Source organism: Schistocerca serialis, chromosome 5 (genome assembly GCF_023864345.2).
Source record: "Schistocerca serialis cubense isolate TAMUIC-IGC-003099 chromosome 5, iqSchSeri2.2, whole genome shotgun sequence".
NCBI lineage: Eukaryota > Metazoa > Arthropoda > Insecta > Orthoptera > Acrididae > Schistocerca > Schistocerca serialis.
The window spans coordinates 178365314-178390217 of record NC_064642.1 but is presented as its reverse complement, the minus strand read 5'-3'; positions in this window follow the sequence as shown (position 1 = coordinate 178390217).

The window sequence follows — 24904 nt, the reverse complement described above, 5'->3', positions numbered from 1 at the left end:
TTAAGGGGAGTCGGATGATTCTATCTCGGCCCTGTTAAATTATATTACTTTAGGAACATTTTTCTCACTAACCAATTGACATATTGTCATGATTATTTTTGTTGTGTTCCTTATATCTTTACCTTCATTTTAAACTGATGTCTTAAAAATAATAGAAACTTATATTTTAAAAAAATATTTTTAAAGTACCCATAAAACTGTAATTTTTTATTTAATTAAATGTATACCATAGTTCTTTAGAAGATATTCATATTTCCTCAGTTTAAATCAACAACTAGCAAATAAGGAACAATTAAAAAATCATGTTGATAACATTAATAGTAGCCAAGAAAAAGGTTCCTAACCATTGAAAAACACAGTTGTCAGGGAAACGCAAATAAGGATAAGACTATTAAACAATGATTTTATTCTTAATTGAGTCCATTCCAGCTTCATATGAAGGTCTATCTGGATCTTCTAGGTCTTCAAAGTGGTCCTCAGTCTCTCTTCTTGCTTGTTGTGTGGCCTGGTGACACTTTTTCCCAATTTCTGTGACAGCTTTGTCCGCTTTTTTAATCCGAATTTCGTCGTCCTTTTTCAAACCTTGACATAGTTCTTGCCTGGAGGTGTGCCTAGAAGACTCAAAATTTTACACTTTGCTAAATTTCCTTCACTGAAACTTGTAATAGCTTCATACACTCCCAACTGAAATGTAGTCATCAAAATAAAAGTTGCTTTTGGTAGCCCCGATCACACAACATTGTTGACCGACTCTGACGGATTTTGCGTTCCACTATGTACCCACCTATGCATGAGGTCAGGATGAGCTAAGTCTCTTAATATGGGTTTTATTTGTTCCATGAAAGCGAAAGGAAGATGAGTGTGGTCATTTTGGTCATAAGGCTCATTTTTCTCTTGGGCTTTTCGTAGTTTCCACCAGCTTGTCTCACCTTTTGGGCATAGTCCGTGTCCAGATGTGTCTTTGATGATAGCTGTCAAAGGAAAAAGAATCCGCCCAGACGTCTGCCTTCATGTCGTTTAGAGTTTTTGTAGCATTGCTTTTTATAGCTAGGTCATAATATTGTTGTATTTGATTTATAGCCTCACTAGTAATGCGGCCACGACCCCGATGGTTTTGCCGTTGGAAAGTTTTGTTTTCCCAAGTTTCTGTTTCAATTTCCTCAAGTGACTACCAATCCGCTTGTGGACGTCATCGTAACATTCTAATTTCTCAATTGAGAGGTCGGGACCATGTGGTTTGACCTCACAAACCTTAGGGTAGGAAGCACTATCCCCGTCTCCTAAATAATACTTGTACCGCACTTAGTATTTCGGCAGCGGTTCTTGGAACATTTCCACAACTCCTTTTACCTCCATTCCTCCACTTACTCCAGAGTAGTTGGCTAGGCAATCAGTAGCATGATTGTTGGTCATTCTATATTCGTATCTGCAAACCTTGCCTGTGTTTTATGCTATTGCAAAATGGTTCAAATGGCTCTGAGCACTATGGGACATAACTGCTGTGGTCATCAGTCCCCTAGAACTTAGAACTACTTAAACCTTACTAACCTAAGGACATCACACACATCCATGCCCGAGGCAGGATTCGAACCTGCGACCGTAGCGGTCGCGCGGTTCCGGACTGTAGCGCCTAGAACCGCTTGGCCACTCCGGCCGGCTCTGCTCTTGCAGTTACAATTCCATTGAGTGAAGTGTGGCCCCTACGTTGCCACGATCCGTGAAATTTTGCTGTCAAGTCTCTCTTACCATCATTTTCGCCGATACTTTCTTCAACAGCAGCTTTCATACTCTCTTCACAGACCTCTTTTGCAGCATCTCGAAGCATCTTGTTATAATATTTGAAAGCTGGGGGAGTCAGCAAGTTCATTACACCTCAGGAAGTTTTCGCCTCTTCTTCACCTTTTCCAATACATCGAAATGCGTGGGCTAATCGAACATTCACTTCTGATTGTTTAGAGTCTCGTAAGGATGGAGAATTAGCAGTGGACACTTCAGAATAACAATCACTGAACTTTATTCCTAACTGTACTTGTAAACCTAGCCTGGTTCCAGTAGAGACGGTAAGAGATCCTTTACATTTTACGCACACCGCAATTTGGCTAACTAGGCTACTTAAACTGTTGATATTAACAATATCATAGCAACCTTCTTCTTTTCCATATGTCTCAAATTTAGCCAAGTTACGGGTAAGCTTCTTACAAGAAGAGCTTGTTTTTTGAAGCACAAGCAGCTTCAGTACTAGTATTAGGCCTAGGCTTGCCTTCACAATGAACTTCCACTTCAGATTCAGCACGATGCAAAAACTGTTTTTGATTACATCTCTCACCACAGAACTCACGTTTTCTTTTCTTGTTTTGTATTCGAGGCATTTTCACATAATATTAACTTATTTGCTTACATCTAAACACTGAAATACGAATATCATAAACAAACTTCATTTTCAATCACCACAGACAAAGAACAGAAAACAACAAAGTAAACTGGCAGCTGTTTTCATCATTGCTGCTAATACGAATATCGTAAACAAACTTCATTTTCAATCACCACAAACAAAGAACTGAAAACAACAAAGTAAACTGGCAGCTGTTTTCATTATTGCTGCTAATAGTATTTCATCAGTTTTACCAACTAAGCTTTCAAACAACTGTACTGTAAAAAGAAGTTCAAATGGTTCAAATGGCTCTAAGCACTATGGAACTTAAGATCTGAGGTAATCGGTCCCCTAGACTTAGAACTACTTAAACCCAACTAACCTAAGGAACCTGCGACCGTAGCAGCGGCGTGCTTCCAGACTGAAGCGCCTAGAACCGCTCGACCAAAACAGAAGTCACTAGCGAGTAAAAAGAAGGTTGAGTTCATGAAACGTGTGCGTAGCAGGGTTTTACTAAAACGCTTGTAAAACGGTAACTATTCAACATAAATTAATAAATTTGGTATAAATTTGAACCCAAATATATGCGTAACAAAAAAAGACCAAAAAATGAAAATCAAAAAATTTGGACCAAACAACCATCCTACTCTCCATAAACATAATACAGGCCTGGGTGAATCGAAGAACTTTCCCAAATGAGTTACAGTGGTCGTCGAATAGAAACACATAACTATAGGCCTATATTTCTGACGTCCGTCCGTTGTAGCGTTCAGAAAAATGTTTTAAATTCGCATATTATGATATTTCTGGAGATGACTTTCCGGAGAAGAAATCTCCATATGAACCAACATGATTTCCGAAGACAACTATCACATGAAATCCATTTCGCTCTGTTCGTCCACGATACCGAGAAAGTAACAGTTAGTCACCCAGGCACCTTCTGAAAGGCATTCGATACAGTACCACTCGGATGCCTAACGAAAAAAAAGGCGTCGTATGGAATATCAGACCATCTCTATGATGAGATTGAAGATTTTCTGGCAAACAGAACACAGCATGACAGTCTGAGCGAAGTCTTCAGACATCAAAGAAACTTTTGGCGTACCACGGATGAGTGTCAGAGAACCATTACTTTTCACACAGAGATCTTAAGTGGAACGCCAACATAAACTAATCGTGAGTAGGCACATGCCAGTCAGATTGTTAGGAAGAATCCTCAGGAATCGTAGTATATCAAGGAGCTTACAAAACACTCGTTCGATAACACTTAAATGTTGCTTATCACTATTGGAACCATACCAAATATGACTTAGAGAAGATCAAAATAAGAGCAGCACGTTTCGTTACAGGTTCATTTAGTGGCGCGTAAGCGTCAATGAAATGCTCAGTGAGCTCCAGGAGCAGACGCTGCTAGAATAGCGTTCTGTATCACGGTATGGTCTATGGTTGAAGTTTAGAGAGTGCACAGTCATTGTTGTTGTGGTCTTCAGTCCTGAGACTGGTTTGATGCAGCTCTCCATGCTACTCTATCCTGTGTAAGCTTTTTCATCTCCCAGTACCTACTGCAACCTACATCCTTCTGAATCTGCTTAGTGTATTCATCTCTTGGTCATAGAAAAGTAAAAAAATATATTCTTTTCTCCTACCCATATCTCGTGAAAAGATCATGTGTATAAAGTTAGAGGGGTTAGAGCCCACATCACGGTTCAGCAGCAATCGTTCTTCCTGCGAACCATACGCAACCGGAACAGGAATACAGGAAAGCGACGTTGGTACTCAAGTACCCTCCACCACACACTATCGGAGACAGGGCTGAGGATTTTGCTGACCACGGGAGTACCTCAATACCACACACGTAGTTCTCATAGACAGTGTAATGTATGGAAGAGCATTGTCCTGTATTTTACGGTCTGTTGACGTAGATAGAGACATTCTTTGCTTGTTGCTATGAAAGTAGGGAAAATTTTTTTAAAATTACATGTTATGGAAGCTGCAATTGGCTGACTGAAGTTATGGCAGACCTTAGTACGTTTGAGCGCACATTGGTAGCTATGACCCTGCTCCTACCAACATGGACGCATAATGGTTCATGTCGGTGCCAGACTACTTACGATCGTCCACTGTGCTCCTGTCAGCAGAATGCGGCTGCTACAGTGCCTGAGTACAAAATACATTGTTTCACGAAAAAGTAAAGCACCCATAAGGTGAGAAGGGAATGAAATCAAATGGGTTGAGAGGGTATGTGATGTTATTTCATCCAAATCAATCCAAATACACTCCTGGAAATGGAAAAAAGAACACATTGACACCGGTGTGTCAGACCCACCATACTTGCTCCGGACACTGCGAGAGGGCTGTACAAGCAATGATCACACGCACGGCACAGCGGACACACCAGGAACCGCGGTGTTGGCCGTCGAATGGCGCTAGCTGCGCAGCATTTGTGCACCGCCGCCGTCAGTGTCAGCCAGTTTGCCGTGGCATACGGAGCTCCATCGCAGTCTTTAACACTGGTAGCATGCCGCGACAGCGTGGACGTGAACCGTATGTGCAGTTGACGGACTTTGAGCGAGGGCGTATAGTGGGCATGCGGGAGGCCGGGTGGACGTACCGCCGAATTGCTCAACACGTGGGGCGTGAGGTCTCCACTGTACATCGATGTTGTCGCCAGTGGTCGGCGGAAGGTGCACGTGCCCGTCGACCTGGGACCGGACCGCAGCGACGCACGGATGCCCGCCAAGACCGTAGGATCCTACGCAGTGCCGTAGGGGACTGCACCGCCACTTCCCAGCAAATTAGGGACACTGTTGCTCCTGGGGTATCGGCGAGGACCATTCGCAATCGTCTCCATGAAGCTGGACTACGGTCCCGCACACCGTTAGGCCGTCTTCCGCTCACGCCCCAACATCGTGCAGCCCGCCTCCAGTGGTGTCGCGACAGGCGTGAATGGAGGGATGAATGGAGACGTGTCGTCTTCAGCGATGAGAGTCGCTTCTGACTTGGTGCCAATGATGGTCGTATGCGTGTTTGGCGCCGTGCAGGTGAGCGCCACAATCAGGACTGCATACGACCGAGGCACACAGGGCCAACACCCGGCATCATGGTGTGGGGAGCGATCTCCTACACTGGCCGTACACCACTGGTGATCGTCGAGGGGACACTGAATAGTGCACGGTACATCCAAACCGTCATCGAACCCATCGTTCTACCATTCCTAGACTGGCAAGGGAACTTGCTGTTCCAACAGGACAATGCACGTCCGCATGTATCCCGTGCCACCCAACGTGCTCTAGAAGGTGTAAGTCAACTACCCTGGCCAGCAAGATCTCCGGATCTGTCCCCCATTGAGCATGTTTGGGACTGGATGAAGCGTCGTCTCACGCGGTCTGCACGTCCAGCACGAACGCTGGTCCAACTGAGGCGCCAGGTGGAAATGGCATGGCAAGCCGTTCCTCAGGACTACATCCAGCATCTCTACGATCGTCTCCATGGGAGAATAGCAGCCTGCATTGCTGCGAAAGGTGGATATACACTGTACTAGTGCCGACATTGTGCATGCTCTGTTGCCTGTGTCTATGTGCCTGTGGTTCTGTCAGTGTGATCATGTGATGCATCTGACCCCAGGAATGTGTCAATAAAGTTTCCCCTTCCTGGGACAATGAATTCACGGTGTTCTTATTTCAATTTCCAGGAGTGTATATCACTTATCGGTATTACGTCGCACACCCTCTGGCGTGGATGTATGTACTGATCCGTTGGGATGGGTGTCATAAAGCCGTTGTATCCTCTCCTTAGGTGACTGGTCCACAACTATTGTAAATGGTCCTTGGTATCCTCATGACGCCGGATGCAATATCGCAGAGCCTTCCCAGACCATAGAATGGAACGCTTCCTAGGTCACCTCCAAACTACTGACGATAGTCGTGCAGGATTGTACAGAATCACGATTTTTCACGGGTCACAATGCGATGTCATTCATCAACAGTCAGCACTTGCCAGTCACCACTCCAAACACAGCCGTTTGTGTTGTGGTGTCATCGGCACCCTATGCTTGGGACGATAAATCCATATTGTGGTTCCTGCTATTCCGTGACGTGTGGACCCAGATGACACACAATGCAGCAAGGAGTGCTTAACTTACTGGGTCAGAAATCGTGATCTAGTGATTAGCGTCGTAGCCCCTACGTTGCAGGGCCCTAAGCTCCAAAGCAGACCAATATCGGTCCATTGTCACATATGAATGCCACGATTCAACCAGTCATACAAATGGAGAGCCCCAATGAGGCTAATTTCTAACTTCGTATGGTGCTGAAACGTTATTTCCCACGGATACAAAGCGTGTTCGTTTCCTCCACAGTGGTCACTCAACATCTGAAACTGTTCACAACCCTTATATATCTACCAGCCTGGTAGCAACACTAATGCAATCTGAAGCCCATTCTGTCGCAGAGACCTGCTGCACCTCGAATAATTTACTTTCCCGCAGAAGGTGCGTACATGTACAAAGTTAAATTTACATGTAACATTGGCTTCTGGTTACTTCACTTTTTGTCGCAGGAAACTTGAAGGAAACAGTCAATTATAAACTAGTACAACTTACACCATTACGAAATCAATTACAGCAACCGATATTAATGCTTGCTTTTACCCTTGCATGTAATAATCATTTTTTGCACCCAGACCAAATGAAGCCGTGCTCACTACTACAAGTACGACCTACTTAATCAGCAAATTGTGTCGTGATCTGGCAAATAGAATTACCAGTGTGAAGTGCTTCATATCACCAACTTCCTGTCTTGATCTAGGTGTTTCTTGATTTCAGAAATCGCTTAAGGCGAATATAAGGTTTGTTCTCCTGACAGAGAATTTGTGCTTTCCTTTGCCATTCATCCTCAATCCGAGCTTGTGATCTGTCTCTTATAACTTTGTCAACAATACTACGATAAATTGTAATTCTTCTTCTTTTCTTCATTTTAATATACAAGGAAACAATTGCTAAATATTGTGCTAGGTGTAATCAGTTTCCTGCACCATTTCCGAGCTAACAAATCACAGTCTAGCTAAATGTTAATTGCGAAATACATATTTATCGTAATTCCAGAAAATTTTTCCTATTTGGCAACACTTTATGGTCAAAATCGTTGAAGTTATGTTTTAAAAATTGATCTCAATGGAGACAACTGAAGACAATACTTTATCTTAGAACCAGTTCTAACTTGACTTGCACACCTCACTACAAACCTCCAGCCATTACTGTCCAGTCGCTGTGATGTTTGGGCCACTGAAGACGGTCAGATTTATGTCGCTGTGATCAAGAGCCTGCTGCAAATATCAACAGCGGTTCCCATCGCATTTTTCGTTCGGAGACTGGTTGAGATGGACCCACATTCAGTGACAGGTTTAATTCATATATGGTTTGATACGAATTGTCATTCACTTCGTCTGAGATCACTATGGGGTGGTATATATTTACGGCCACCGTTCTGACCCAGTGTTACATGTTTATATCTCGTACAACACTCATTGTAGACACATTGGATGGTTCGCGATGATAATTAAGAAATCAGGCAACCTCATCCACGTTGTCGTGAGGGCAGCATTAAATACGAAAGATCCTTCCTGCAAATCTGTCACGTCAGCACGGAGATCAAGCTTACTGAGCTGATTTCATTCAGTCGAGTGGCGTACACTACCCTCTTGAATGCCATGATCTATGTTAGCGGTGGAGGGCTACACGACCGCCTGGTGCACAATCCTACACCACCCATAGCGTTAAGTGACCAGTCTCCTGCTGTACGTACATGGCTAATATTTTGTCTGATGTGGTTATTCTCCTGTTTATGCCATACAGGAATTTGCTTTGAGTCATAATTATTTTTCGACGTAGTCAGTAAGTATTAAGCATTACGTGTCTCAAGAAAATAATGACGTTTGGGCAAAGATTGCTAAACCTCTAAAGAGGGCTTTCGAAATATTGTTTAACGAAACCTGGGTGGGCCAGCTTTTGGTGTAGAGAATGTGACTGAACGACCCTTCTATACATAGTATCCTGAGATGGAAAGGGTAGAACGTATTGCATTATTATTGTGTTCACCTTTTTTGTTCCAGTCGTTTCCGTAAATATTGGTTACACTGCAAAAAATTCTATCACCTTTTCAGTTCACACTTACCTGTATTTCAACAGGTATCTTTTTCTTCATACCTCCTCCCATGACCTCCATGTTGGCATACGTGCTGCATCAGTGTTCTGTACAACGCACACAAAGTTTTGAAATGTTTATTTTACCCTGAAAATATTTCCGTTTGATAATTCGATCATCTCTTTGCCTAATCATGCAGCTTAGGTCGGCACTTTCTCTAGTGATGCTTCTAGTATTCCTTTTGAGGAGCGCTGGAGAACTGAAATACGTGAATGGCATTTTCATTCCGTAGAGGCGAACTACGGTTGTACTGTATACATATGACTGTAGTATATTGTACTGCATTGTATGGTGGTAAAGCATGGACTGTGGGAACAGCAGAACAAAATAAAACCGTAGATTTTGTGATGTGGTGCTATAGAAAGATGTAGAAAATTGGGTGGCCCGTTAAAGTTAGGGACAAGGAAGTGCTGCGCAGAGTTGGTGAAGGAAGGCACATATGAGAAATATTGGCAAAAAGACGGGACAGGTTGACAAGACATGTATACTAGAGGGAGCTGTAGATGATAGTAACTGCGGGAGGAGGCAGATATTGGAATACGTTGAACAAATAGATTAGGAGGTTGGCACAAGCGATGAATTTGTGGCAGATCGTTAAACTAGTCAGAAGCCACAGTACTCAAACAAATAAAAAAATCACATCGTGTGGCTCACCCTGAACTGTGGTAATGCAGTTCAGTGATGCGTCAACAGACACATCTATGTTGAGCACTTCACGTACGTCATTTACTGCTGGACGTGCTTGACACTGTTAAGAGGCTCTGTTACATTCACTGCGTTATTATTTCAGGTTTCGTTGTTTTATATAATGTTTTCAGCAGGTGAGCATCAGTAGCTGTTAAGTACTCTAGAAAATGTGGTTTAACCATCAGCTGTTTTATTTAACCAGTATGTTTTCTACCATATTCGGTCTAGAGCATCATCACTGCATGTAAGGACAACAGATCATTTAACTACATGTTCCGTTTTCGTTTTAAGCTGATATAACGTTGAGGTAGTTACAGTGAAATCACCCAAATAAGTATCGTAACAGTCCTTGGAATATTTGTTTATTGGTTAGTATTTCAAGGACAGGTTACAATAGTTGGTTGGGTCGTTTCACTGTAACAACGTTGACTTTCCATCATCTGAAAAGGAAAATTAGATATGTTTTTAACTGATCTGTTTTACCTTACATCCAGTGATGATGGTGTGTGACCGAAATCGGTGGATGATATATAGGTTAAATAAAAAATCTGAAGGTTAAGAAGCATTTTCTAAGGTTCATTACTTTAGAATATTTTATGATTTATACAGTATATGTCGTGGGTATCTCTCATTTATGGAGGCACACAGGGTACTCAAATCAATAACTATTCTGGAAACGACAAGCAGCGAAGAACTTCACTTGTCTGATCGTTCAAAGTGCACGAAACATACGCCTTCCGTCGCCATGCAACTTTTGTTTGCACGCGGTGAAATATTAGACTGTCACCACAAGAGGCGAGGTGACGCAGAATATCAGATGTTCACTCCCTTTATCCGACCGGGTGATGAGAGCTTAGCAGGACTCCATCATTAATCTAGCAGAGCAGCACAATGGCGGACAGCGTGTGAAGCCCTGCGATTGGAAGACGTGGTAAGGAGAAGGGGGGGGGGGGGGGGGGGTTGGGAGAGTGTGTGGCGTGGGGATGCCTCTCGTGACTGTCCCCGCGAACGGACATGAAGGATCGCAGGCTGGTGTACACGACACGCAAGAAAGCACTCGTTATACATCATTTCTAAACGAATAAACCAGCTCCTAATCCCCATTTCACATTCAGTTTACCAGCTTACTTCGTAGTTATGAACATATATGCAATAATTGTTTGTTGATTATCATGGAAATCAAAAACATTTCGTACCCAACCTATTTCTGATTTTTTCTAACGTACTGTAGGATACTTGATACCGTTCTTCTTACTCACAACAAATTCAATCTTCATTAGCCGCCGAAAATATTAAAATCTTAGTGGTTAACTGCAGAAGCGTTCCCAGAAAAGTGCCAGAGTTTGAAGTGCTCCTAAAAAGCAGTGAAGCCAACATAGTACCAGGTTAAAACCCGAAATAGTCAGCAGTGAGATGTCTGGGGAAAACTTGAGCGTGTAGTGAAAAGACATGAAAATGAAAAATGGAGTTGGTGTTCCTGTCGTAGTAGACAAGAAACTCAAATATATCGAGATAGAAATCGAAGCTATAAGGCTCAGTACCAGTGGTGGACACAAAATTATAATTGGATTTTTATGTCCAACAATATCTTTACCTCAGTTGACTATTACGTATGGTCCTCAATCACACTGTGATGTCGAAGGAGAAGTTAATCACCAAACAATGAAGTGGGATAATAACAGTGTTTTTATCAGTGCGAATGACAAGACAGTTTGTGAAACTGTAACCTCCCCCTCACTTATCGACCTTAATGACAGTGAAAAATTAAACCGCGTGCGCCTACTGGAAATTTGGGAAAAAGCAATCGTCACCGAAGTTAATCTGTCGGTAAAGAGGGAGGAAAGGTTTACATTTAAATGAAAGGGAAAATGCAAATGAAACTGGTGGAAATTAATTTTGAAAAGGGGTAAAGTTAATAAAGAAAGGAAATGTGCGGCCGTTACGTTAACAATTAACTAGCGGTAATTAGATATTTGAGATTTGGGGAAAATTACGGTCTCCAGTCCTATGGACAATTACTACAGGAACAGAAAAAGAAAGGTTATTACACATATAATTAGCACTAGAAGCGTGGCAACTGAAGGTTGACACGTGTAGTGTGAAAACCGAAAGTTTGTCAGAAGTAATAAATTTCGCTACATTCTGACTTAATTTAGCAAAAGAATTAATAAAACCGGAAAATCGAAAGTTAATTTAGTGACTGAAGTTAATAGTGAGCTTTCTTTCTGAAACACATCGAAATTCAGTAAAATACGGTTAGTCTTGGACTACCTCAACCATCATTTCAAAAGCTACTTGAATCTACGCAATTTAGAAATAAGAGATTTAACTTTGAACTTGAATTAACTGATTCTGAACAATTAACAATAGTAAAATTTAGTACGTACCAAGCTGAGCTGCAGTCACAGGTAAGCTAAAATTCGGTAACTAAATTCGCACTCTTAATTTGTGCTTGTGTAATCTAAATATTGTAGCCAGCTATGAATACCTTACCTGCACTTTGAAATTAAAGCAGTGAAATCGAATGATGCTGGCGTTTGAATTTCAACGACACTCGAGTTCATTCCGGAAGAGGAAGGGACCCTGCTTGGTAATGCAATTGGGACAATGAGCAACAAAGGTTTATGCTACGTTGCTGTAATTTGGTTATAAAAATGGAACAGTTTGAAAAGCTGAGGTCTGCCGTACAGTTCTAAAACTTTACGTGCTTCCAGTCTTCCTTATTGGTTGATTGAAGGTTTGAAGCCGTCGATCGCGGAGGTGGCGACAGTCACTCATTGTCGGCCGTCACTGTTTCAAAAGCTGGATGTTGGCGCGCCTTCTTCTCGACACGGTCACCAGGCGAAACGGGCTCTTGATGTGCGCCAGCTAATACTTCCCGTCCGCGACACCATGTGAGAAACTATTATAGCAAGTCGAGCGCAATTAGATGCTGCCCATCCCCGAAAGCGCGGCAACTCGCGGGAGTGTCACACAACACATCTGCTCCACTGCACCACCCCAGCCAGACCCTCCCTGCTCTGCCCGCGCTCCACGCGGCAGAGTTAACACTACCAAAGATCCTAAACACTTGGGTTCTCCACACGACCTATCAATGTATTCGTTCGATAGCATAGTTTTCCCTAGTCCAGACCCAGCGTATAAATACAAATAATATTCACAAAACAAACCAATTATACATCGTAATGTTGAGGTTTAATCCCCAACGCTTCGCATGACCAGCCAACATATCAATAACCGCATTAATTTTTCTCTTATTAGTCCATGATCTGGGTAAAACTCTTTCACAATTTTTAATTAGATCCGTCGGGTGTATACCGCCTTTTTTCAAGGGGTCGAACCGCTCCTCTTTCGTCAACAATTCCGAATTATGTGCACAGATTGGCACATAGCTCTGTTTTTCGTCAAGTTTCTTTTCAAATTCCGACACTCTCGTAATTACTTGGCAAGTGGTTGTCGCAAGCGTTTCTACTTCCCATTTTTTTTCTTCGCAGGTATTAGCCTGCTTCGTCACTTTGGTATCTACTTCGGATACTAAAGCCTTTAAGGTTTCCACCGTCTTTTGATCCTCTTTTTCACTAATTGAATTTGTTCCGTCACCTTATTCTCGATGATCGGAGCAACTGCCTCTCCTACACTTTTCTCGATTCTGCCAATTTCGGAATAAAAACGAGTATTTATGCTCGCAATTTCCGCCTGGACGCCTACCATTTCCTGTTTAAGATTACCGATTTCGGTATTAATCACAACAATATCTTGTTTCATTTTATCAACTTTTGTGTTAACAACTCCAACGTTGTTGTTAACAACATTAATAGCTTTGTTCTGATTGTCTAGCATACGTTCAATTTTTTCAGACTGAGCTTCTTTCTTGGCAGCCTGAGCTTCTTGCTTGGCAGCCTGAGCTTTAACCTCTGCCGATTGACTCTTTCAATTAAATTCCCGGAAACTACCGTTTTTACTTCCGTAGCGGTTTCCTCTTTAATTGTCCCCCCGTATTCGTCATCAAGGGATTCAGATCTGATTTTCACTTCCGATTCCGAAACATTTTCTAAAGTTTGGACTTCCATTTCTGCTCTTTGTTGCGTTTCGGCGGTCGCGCGTTTCATGCTAGCCTCCTGCCCCTGAACAATGGGTACCGCGGTGCGCGTTTCACACTGTTCGACCGATTGTTCCGTATCCAAGCCTACCAAATTTTGGTAATAGTTGCCTTCAATCATTTTAATAATTTTCAATATAAATGATAAATCTCAAACCTAATTAGGATTCCTCACACTAATATTCTCGCTGACGTATCGACCATTTCGTAACCAGTACTTTGTTACGAGATTTGCACAATGCAAAATTCGTGCCCCAACAACCTCAAATCCGAAGATTGTCCTGTCACCAGGTCGCCACGTGTAACCTGCCCCTCACTTATACTTCCCGTCCGCGACACCATGTCAGAAACTATTATAGCAAGTCGAGCGCAATTATATGCTGCCCAACCCCGAAAGCGCGGCAACTCGCGGGAGCGTCACTCAACATACCTGCTCCACTGCACCACCCCAGCCAGACTCTCCCTGCTCTGCCCGCGCTCCACGCGGTAGAGTTAACACTACCATTGATCCCAAACACTTGGGTTCTACACACGACCTATCGATGTATTCGTTCGATAGCATAGTCTTCCCTAGGCCAGACCCAGCGTATAAATACAAATAATATTCAGAAAACAAACCAATTATACATCGACATAAATGCATATATATACAAATAGTAAAACAATTACAACCTACAAAGACACAGAAATGTTATATCTTCAGGTAACAAAATAAGGAAAAAAATTTGCAGTGCAATAGTTGGAAATAGGAGGATATGCATTTCCGGCGTTACAAAACGTTACCAAATGCCTTCTCTGAAACGTAGCTAGAACATTTGGTTCAAAACCCAATTCATAATAGAGATATTAGAGCCGGCCGGTTTGGCCGAGCGGTTCTGGGCGTTACAGTCTGGAACCACGCGACCGCTATGGTCGCAGGTTCGAATCCTGCTTCGGGCATGGATGTGTGGGATGTCCTTACGTTAGTTAGGTTTAGGTTCTAGGGGACTGATGACCTCAGATGTTAAGTCCCATAGAGCTCAGAGCCATTTGAACCAAATATTAGATATAACTGCGAAAAAGAGGCCTCACATCTTTGAGGATGTCCACACCGAACCTGGCATCAGTGACCATGAGGCAGTTCTCGCAACAATTATTACAAAAGTACAAGTGACAACTAAAACATGTAGAAAGATTTATGTTTTCGGTAAACTAGCTAAAGAAGCAGTGGCGTCATACTTCAGTTAGGAACTTGAAACTTCTAGCATGTAGGGGAATTGTGGGTCACTTGTAGAAGAATAGGTTATCACTTACAGGATAGATAGGTACCTTGTAGAATAGTTCGTGATGGGGAGGACCATCCATTGTAAACAGCCATTACAAAGAAACCCTTGAAGAAAATTAGACTACTGCATCAAATCTCTTAAGAAAGCAGAGACCTATAGAGAAATGTTGAATGAAAGCGTTTTGCTGCAGTCGAGTAATGCGTAAATTTATCACTATCGTAGTGCAGTAGTGTCTAAATATATTTTACAAAACCAAAACAAATTATGGGAGTACTTAAAGGCTGTTTGTGGCATCAAAACTGGTGTCCAGTCGCCCATGGATAAGACGGAACTGAAATAGACTGTAGCAAAGCAAATGCTCCTTTACGAAGAAATACCAAAGAGTATTGCTCTAGCTGAAAATATGAGTGAAATACACTCCTGCTCAAAAATTAAGGATAATTTCAGAACATGGTGCAACACGACGTGGCACTACATTAAACTGGCGCTAACAGCATAGGCACATAGGGAACACACACGACACAGATCTGTAAGTCCACGGTATGCGTGATAAGTTGAGAAAACCGTCCTGAAACATATGTGGTACAAAACGCCACTGTTTCCTGTGCATGTACCCCGACATCAATATGGGATATGATCACAGTGCACACATACACAGGCCGCACGACGGGTTGGCATACTCTGTATCGGGCGGTCAAACAGCTGTTGGGGCATAGCCGCCCATTATTGCACCAGTGCCTGTCGGAGCTGCTGAAGTGTCCTAGGGGTTTGAAGACTATCTGCGAAACGTCGACTGAGAGCATCCCAGATGTGCTCGATGCAGTTTAGATCTGAAGAACAGGCAAGCCACTCCATTTGCCTGATATTTTCTGTTTCAAGGTACTCCACCACGATGGCAGCTCGATGGGGCCGTGTGTTATTATCCATCAGGAGGAAGGTGTTACCCATTGCACCCCTGAAAAGGCGCACATACAGGTGCAAAATGACGTCTCGATACACCTGACCTGTTGCAGTACCTCTATCAAAGACATGGAGGGGTGTACGTGCACCAATCATAATCCCAAACCAGACCATCAAACCACGACCTCCATACAGGTCCCTTTCAAGGACATTAAGGTGTTGGTATCTGGTTCCTGGTTCACGCCAGATGAAAACCCACCGAGAATCACTGTTTAGACTATACGTGGACTCGTCCGTGAACATAATCTGGGACCTCTGTTCCAATGACCATGTACTGTGATCTTGATATCAGGCTTTACGGGCTCTCCTGTGGCCAGGGGTCAGTGGAATGCATCTTGCAGGTCTTCGGGCGAATAAACCATGTCTGTTCAGTCGTCTGCAGACTGTGTGTCTGGAGACAACTGTTCCAGTGGCTGCGGTAAGGTTCTGCTCATGGCTACCTGCCGTACTCCCTGGCCGTCTGCAGGCACTGCTGGTGAGATATCGGTCTTCTTGTGGTGTTGTACACCGTGGACGTTCCGTACTGTAGCACCCGGACATGTTTCCTGTCTGCTGCAGTCGTTACCATAATCCTGAGATCACACTTTGTGGCACACGGGGGGCCCATGCTACGACCTGCTGTGTTTGACCAGCCTCCAGTCGCCCTAGTATTCTACTGCTCATAATGTCATCAATATGTATTCTTTGAGCCATTTTCAACACAGTCACCATTAACACGTCTGAAAACGTCTCCACACTTACTCGGTGCACCGTACTCTGACAAACCACTGCGTATGTGGAATGTTGCCAGCGCCACCGTGCGACCACCGCAGGTCAAATGCACCGCATGATCATACCCTGAAGTGATTTAAACCCGCAAACTGCCAATCAGAGCGTTGTTTCACCATGTATCAGCACTATCCTTAATTTATGAGCATGAGTGTAGATATCAGCGGAAAAACGCTTTTAACGGAGAATAAAAAAGGTGCATATTCTCCACTTTAATGAAGATTTTAACTGAAAATTAGAGTATCAGCTGTCTCATACTGCATTCCGCATCACCTTTAAAAATTTTCGCAAAAACATTGGCATGCGAACATATTTGCGCTCTATTTAAAATGCATATCACCTTTCACTGTCACAAGCTCCCCTAACTAGCTCGCTCGCACCCTCTAGTCCATCACTGTAGGTCTCTCATGCCCTTCCACTCCCAACTGCCCATTCTTTCTCACTCATTCGGCCCTCTTCATCATTATCTCTTTGTCGCTCTCCAACTGTCACTGTTTTCTGTCTCAGAGCCAAAGTTGCCTTCGTTCCGCCTTACTACCACTGTGTCCTCTCACTGTCACTGTCTCACTCATGTTCTCTCTTATTGCTACTATCTCATTCATTCCCTCCCACTGTTGCTGTTTCTCCTCACTATGTCTCTCTCTGCCTCGCTGTCGTTGTCATAGACTCCGCCTCCCATCATCACTGGCTCTCACCCGCTTCCACTTTCTCCTTCTCTTTATTCTTCTCCATCTGGCATCCTTTTCCTAGTACTGTCCTCTCACTGTGTACTATCTTTTACTGCCACTGTACCCCTCTCTTCCTCTCACACTGCCATTCTCTCCTTCGCTCTATATATACCACAGCCACTGTCTACAACTTTTTAGTATTTATTACTTCCCCGTCTCTTTCCCACTGCCACTGTCCCCTTACCTCTCAGCATAAAAACGCGCGAATGTGTTCGCATACCAATATTTTTGCGAACATTTTGAAAAGATTCTGAGTAATGTAGAATGTGGCAACTGGTACGCTAATTTTCTGTAACATTATTTCAATAAAGAGGAGCATATTTACCTTTTTGAGCTGACATGAGGATGTTTTCGTTGGTTCCCTTCTTTTCCTTGCCACAGTAGGGCATGGAACTCACATGAAAAGATCTTGATGGGTCAGTAAAATTTTAATAATTTACGTATGTAGAATTTAACTAAGGCAGAACTAGTTTTATACCTCACACCAGATTTTATGTCCACAAAAATTTTACTTGTGCTTCAGTACTACAACGTGGAGTTCCCAGAACCATTATGATGTTACCGAAGACACTTTAGATCAGATTTCTACGTGCTGCATCATTTTACAAACTACATTCTCGCCTCAAGCCGCATTTTAGGTGCACTAGTGGGACAAATCTCAACCTCTGTCTTTCGGAAACAGATAAAGATACCTAGAAAATTTTTAAGGTTGGAGGCTAAGGAATGTATCATAAAAATTTCAGCCATTTTTTGTGCACAGCCGTTTTGGAATCTGCTGCGGGGGTTTGGTCTGCTGGTAACGGCGAAAAAGTAGTAAAAATGAGTGTTTACTGAGGAACTGTCAGTGAACTAATGGTGCCTCCATTAGTCCCATCAAGCCCACCGTACATCACATCAAATGCAAAGACAACCAACCGATTTGCTTCATTTACCTAAATAAGAGGACGAATGTAACATTCATATTTTGACCATGTACTGTAGGATAGTGACACTAAGACGGTCCTTCTGTTGGGGGTACAAATGGTTCCTAGCCCAAGGGTTATCCAGAACACTTGACCTAACCTTTTTATCACCAACTGAACCCTCGTATGAGAACCAGAAAACCCCTTTTTATGGGCGGCGTGTTGTAACATATTGATACTGGCTAGCATGCTGTCGCATGCATACCGATTAGTGTCAGCAGTTGAAAAACACCTGAAATATCTGAAATTGAACTAAGTTCCAAGGCCCAATGTCGTGTCTGTCAGAGTCTACACAGAATTCGAGGTTGAGTTAGCCCCTCTATAAATCTACAGTGGATCCCTCAAACAAAAAAAAAAGCAAGTCCAGAAGTTGGAAGAAAATATACGTCATACCCGTCTACAAGAAGGGTAACCGATGTAATCCAGAACACTACTGTTCAATATTTTTGAAATCCATTTGCTATAGAATCTTGTAAAAAATGCTGAGTTCAAATGCATTGAGGTATCCTGTATCAAGCGAAATGTTTGACTGGACGAGTAGTTTTTGATAGGAAGGCCACTGCGGATGGAGAGTCGTCGACAGATGTAGATGTAATTTCGGGTTTGCTCCATAAAATTAATAGTAACTGAAGACTTTTCGCAGGCCACGCAGTTATCTGTAATGACCTACTGTATGAAAGAGTCTGTGCAAATATTCAGTCAGATCTTGATGAGTATTTCAAAGTGGTGCAAAGATTTCCACTTGCATTAAATGTTCAGAAATGTAAAATTGTGCAATTCACAAAAAAAAAGAAGTTTCCTATGACTGGCAGTTGGAGTACGCCAGCTCGTACCAACAGTTGGATGTCACACTTTCTAAGGATATGAAATGAAACGATCACATAGTCTCCGTTGTAGATAAAGCAGGTGACAAACTGCAGTTAATTGGTACAATACTAAGGTAATGCAATTGTTCTGCAAAGGATACTCGTCTTCAAGTGCATGTAACCCTTACCTATATTGATATTTGGGGGTACTGAGCGGATGCAAAGAAGAGCAGCACTAATGGTTACAGGTTTTCTGGAACCAGAGGAGAGTGTCGCCGAAAGTCTGGAAAAGAACTTAACTGACACACGATTGAAGACAGATGCAAACTATCCCATGAAAACCTACTTGGAAAGTTTGTAGAACCAACTTTCAGTGTATGTTACACATCCAATAGAGATAGCGAAGACTAGATGAGACTAATTATAGCACGCTCAGAAACATGTAAGCAACCATTCTCCCCGCAATCTATAGGTGAATGCAACGGGAGAAAGCTCTTTTAATTGGTACAATGGGACTTAGCATCGTCCATGCATTTCGCAGTTATTTGCAAGTACAATTGTGGATGCAGACGAGTCTGTCGCAACCGTAAAGGCCTTAATGTAGGGCAGATCAAGGACATGATCTCCTGAAGTGTATTTGAATGAACATTAAGTTAAATTATGCGTTTTTCACACTTTCGGATTGTCTCCCGATGCTATTTGTTTGACATCACACTATACGTTTATCTGCAAATAACAGGTCAGAAACAGGAAACGACAGAATAATTTACTTCATTGCTCATCGGTCGGTATGAATAAGGCTTTATGGTCTTTGGAGTGACACGGTTCTTCTATTTGCAAGGCCCACTTACTTTTCTCTTGGGGTAGATCACAACAGCAACCCAGTCTCTTCATTAAGGAAAAAAATAATTGCTTGATAGTTTCCTATTCCGATACTTTAACTATTCTGTACCATTTTATTCAGCTGCATCTCGAATCCTTTACTGATATTTTATATCAATACCTCTTCTGAATTATGCTATGGTATGTTGTCCCATGTTCAGTCAAAAAGAAGCAGTGTGTTTTTAGAGCAAAATAGCTCGTCTCATGTTATGGAATAGGTAGTACTGAGGCAGTACCAGGAGTATCACCAATGACAACAACTGTTGTTTTCTTCAGAAATGAAAGTTTTGTCCCAAGTCTTCTAGTATGCCCATAAGATCTCAAAAATCACCTCTTTAAAATGTTGTTGGCCTTGAATGTATACAATAAATATTTCTAGTTAAAACGAGAGTTTTATTATAAGAGGTGGTCTAGCTACAATCGGTTATTTGACCGTTTCCTGTAAAACTACGGATATGGTTAATTATGTTATTTTGTGCACATAACACGCTTTTTTTCCCACATAAATATCAGTACTTCTTAGAAAAAAACGGAAACGAAATTCATATAATTTGAAAGCCTACTGAAACGCTCCACATGAGTCATGCGATGCCCGTAACGTCATTAGCTAACTCGCTGCTCATACTAAAGATATCTTGTTGTCGAATTCACGTATTGGAAAAATGGATTACGAATGGTGTTTAGTGCCACACTGTAACTAACCACATCTATAAAGAAACCTGAAAAATTGTTTTTGAGTGATTCGAAGAGCGAGAAGATTCGTTAAAAGTGGTTGCAACTCTCTCGTAGGTATCCGAACGAGACAATGGTAACTACGTGTGTTTATTTCTTTGAGGATCATTTTGATGTAAGTAAATACTTCTTATGAAACTTAATAGTATTAAATATGATCTGCAACTGCAGAAGTATAAAGTATGACTACGTACAAGTTGGTGTACTTATGTTTACATTTGCGAAGTAGCACTTTACGGTATGTCACGTGAAATATTTGTATTTAATCATTTTCGAGTGAACTTGATGAAAGTACAAAATTCCACAATGTTGTAGTTCAATATAAGCTATTACGCAGCGCTTACAGTTGTGAGTTTTAATGTTTACATTTGTACTGTAGTCTTTTCCTGTATGATACCCCAACGGTTTATGTACTTACGCAAAATGCACCGTATTTCGGTCAGTTCGATTTCCAGAAGTATCGTACTTCATTTTTCCGTCTTCAGTAGATGATATTAACACCACGGTCTCAAAAATACATTTTGTGAAGCTAACATCGTTGTATCGTCTTGTTGAGAAATACTTTTTTGCTAAAGTAAGTAAATATCGTATTTAGAAAACAAGAGAAGTTTGTCAGTAAATAAACTTATGAATTCGAGTTAATGTTAACATCAGTAAAAAAAGTTTGCCACGAGATTAAATAACAAATTCATTGGTCTAGCGTCTTTGTAACTGAAATTACATACTGCAGGTAGCGGGGGATATTGAAAACTGGAACCAGTACAGACTGGGTTTCAGTAAGGAATTACTTTTGCTAAAAGAAATTTTCCCATCGAGGTTCCATTGTCAAGAAGATAGCAGAACTAGACTCAATGAGTCTGCTGCTATTTTTACTACTCTAACAGTATCTGAAGTAAGCGATCGTTCAATACGAAAATTAGTCTACATTGCTTATTTTCTTTCGCTTGGTATGTATACTGGGGTAACTCTTCTCATTCTAAAAGGATATTTTTGGCTCACAAACGGGCGAGTCTGGCAGAAAGTGCCGTAAGTTCGCAAACCTCTTGTCGATCCCTGTTCACGAGAATAAGCAGCTTTCACTCAGTTAATACTCGGCAGAAATCAAACCTGCATTTCCTTAACCCTTATGCAGAAAGGTCTGCAGTATCCTGCTGCAGCCATTTTCAGTAGGCTACCAGAAGTATTAAAAAATCTTAGCAGTAATCCAGTTTCCTCATTGGTCACTCTTTCCATTCTGTCGAGGAGTCCGTTGAAAAATTAAGCTGATTCTTGTTGAATTGCTGATTGCGTTTACTTAAACTTACAGTTTCACTTTTTTCGGGTTTATAAACATTTTATTTTTATCTGTTATTACTTTTACTTTGTAATTTTAGGTACTGACACGTTCCATGGCCTTGGAGATTTGCTCCTCAATTTGGTCCTACGGAACTTGACGTGTAAATAAAAATAAAATAAATGAGTGTATTACTTCTAGAGCAGTTTATACCAAAAGGCACAAAATTAGCCTAATTCAGGAATTTGAAGAAGCAGCTCAGTCATGCTCATAAAATGTGACTGCTACCAGTAACCTTAGTGTCCACAGTGAGATGCAGAATGCTAATGAATTGGAGTCCATAGGTAAATTCTGAGTTGTTAATATGGTAGTTGCCAAACCGATAAAACGTGTGAGTCCTACCTGTATCAGTCCTTCTGATTTCTACCGCTCTGTATGGTATTTCAAGTTGTATCTAGAAAGAAAATATTTATATTTGCGGAATCCTGTAAGGGAATAAAATCAGAACATTGTGCAGCGGCTAGTAAAAGTGTAGGACTACAGGTAGATTTTCATCTTTACAGAAGATAGTCAGTGCAGCCAAGCTCTCCTTGTAAAGTGCCTTATCTAGGAATAAGGAAGGAAGGAACCTTGATATTTTACATCCTGTTGTACCTACGAGTGGCTTTATGCTATAAATAAAACATCAGGTTTACTGTAAGAAGAAAATTGTGAAAGTGGCGTGCCTTCTTTTGGGCCTCAGCCATCGGATTAGTCTGATCCTGATTCTACTGCCTATGAAACAAGTGCAGAGACTGAAAAATTCTCAGTCTACAAAAACTATGCGCCCTTCCCTCAAGCAATCCTTGATATATGTTGGGATTTCAAAAGAGTGCTATTTCATAGTTCAGTTAATTCAGAAACATTTCTTCTTACCTGAAAAAATTGTTATGTTTTACAAAATAGACTAGTTAGCACATTTTCTAAACTGAGGAACGGCTTTGGCATCTCTATTTCATCACAGTAAATTATTTGTGAAATGAAATGAAATGATCGTATGGCATTTATTTGCCAGGATATCCCCTTAAGGGTTCGGCCACCGTATTGCAAGTCTTTTTAATTGACGCCACTTCGACGACTTTCGTGTAATTGACGATGAAAATTAAGATATGATGGAGACACGACACCCGGTTCCCTGCCGGGAATCGAAACCGGGCCCCTTACACAGTGGGCGGTAACACTAACCCTGCGCTACGGAGGCCGACATTTGTGAAATGTGCATCTTCAATTGCTAGTATGTTACATCCCTTCATTTTAAACTTAGATAAAAACTCAGTTAAAAAAAAATCTCCCTACTGACAATGTAAGTTCGGAATATAGTGCTTAGAAATAGATATTCAAAAGTCATCCAAGGCTCTCAGACTATACGAGTAAGAAAGGTAACCCTGTAAAATTTTTAGTACTTTTAATCAAAATGGTTTGATTAGCTACATAAACATATGACATAATTTAGAACCAGGTGCATTCGTTCTAGCCGTCAGGGTTTCAAACATGTAAAGAAATCATTAATTGAGAATGGAATAAAATTACCAAGGCAACCCAGTGTAGCAGCTAATCTGTTAACTGAGTAAGGCAGAAGCTAGTCAGGTAGAATTCATTACAAGTTTAGGAATAAATGTGGACAGAGTGATTCGATGTGTAAGAGAACGTTTAAGCAGCACTTAGTTGTTAATAGTAATATAATTCACATTCTTGATGATTTCATAATATCTTGTATTCTAGTTAACTTTCAAGACTGTCGGATAAAATAAATATTTATGGTAGAGGGTGGAACCTTAAATCTGATTGCATAGCAGAGTGTGTGTGTGTGTGTGTGTGTGTGTGTGTGTATGTGTGTGTGTGTGTGTGTGTGTGTGTGTGTTTATTCAGATTTTTGGCCACTAGTGGATCTTTTTTTAAATATCTGCTCTGATTCCCATGTTTATGGAGTATTTGAGCATAATGAAATGAAAGAAAAACGAGTGAGAAAACTGTATTTATTTAAAATCTCATCCATCAGTTCAGCAACTGTATTCATTATTTACTGCAAATACATCAGTAGCCAGCTGTAATTCCGGTTTAGCCGTTATTACCTGGATTTGAGGCTGGTATGAGTCCCTCTTCAGATAGTCTTCCATCATCACACTTCCCTAAACTTTCGCGCTGCACACATATACTGTGATTATGGCAGATTACCTGAAGAAGGGCTCCCTCTAGCGTGAAACCTGGATAATTAATTCCAAACGCGTATTGCAACTGGTTGTTGATTTATTCTCAATAAAGAAGTTCGTTCATTTAATAGTGGACAAATGCTTAGAGACAATGAAGGAAAAATAATGGTTTTCCAAAAGGAAGCTAAACTGTTGAGTAAATCATTAACATATTCGTTTCATAATCTACTACAGCAAATCAACGTCATCTATCTTTTCAATATCTGGGCTACTTACACAAAAATAGCACTTCTTTCTACTTGGTGTGTACACGTGTAGCTGCATTTGAGTAAAGTATTCTTTAGTTAACTCACTGTTTTAATATAGTTTATTTTACTTTTATCATTTGTTGAATACCTCATTTCAAGAAGAGTGTAATGGAAGAAAGACCCTTGGTCGCACGAGTCTTGTTTCAAACTGTTTCCAACTTTGGGCTGAGTTAACGTGATGAACTGTGTGACCATTCACTCACCTCCCATCGTCTAGGAGTAGTTTAGTGAGCACCAGGATGAATTTACGCATTTTCCCTGGCCACTATAGTTACCAGATCTCAATATTATTGGGCCTTTGTGGTCTTTTTTGGATAGAAGGGTGAGTGATCTCAAATCACCTCCATCCTGCGACACTTAGAAGCCATTCTGAATGACAACGGCTTTCTTACACCATATAAGGGAAGATAATGCGTTTTTGGTGATTCCCTATTTTTGTCGATCTCCTGTGTTCTTGTTACAAGATGTAAGGTGTCAGGCAAATCCTACACCTTCCATGAAAACCCTGACATGATAAGCAAATCCGGCAGTATGTCACATAGCTCCGAATAAATCGTGACATTAAATTAACCAAAGGAATACCAGTAACGAGTGAGCAAATGGAATACCACAGACTAACACAAGAATGCCTAAATGCATGTCATATCTTCCCACCGTGAGACAGACGCAGTTCC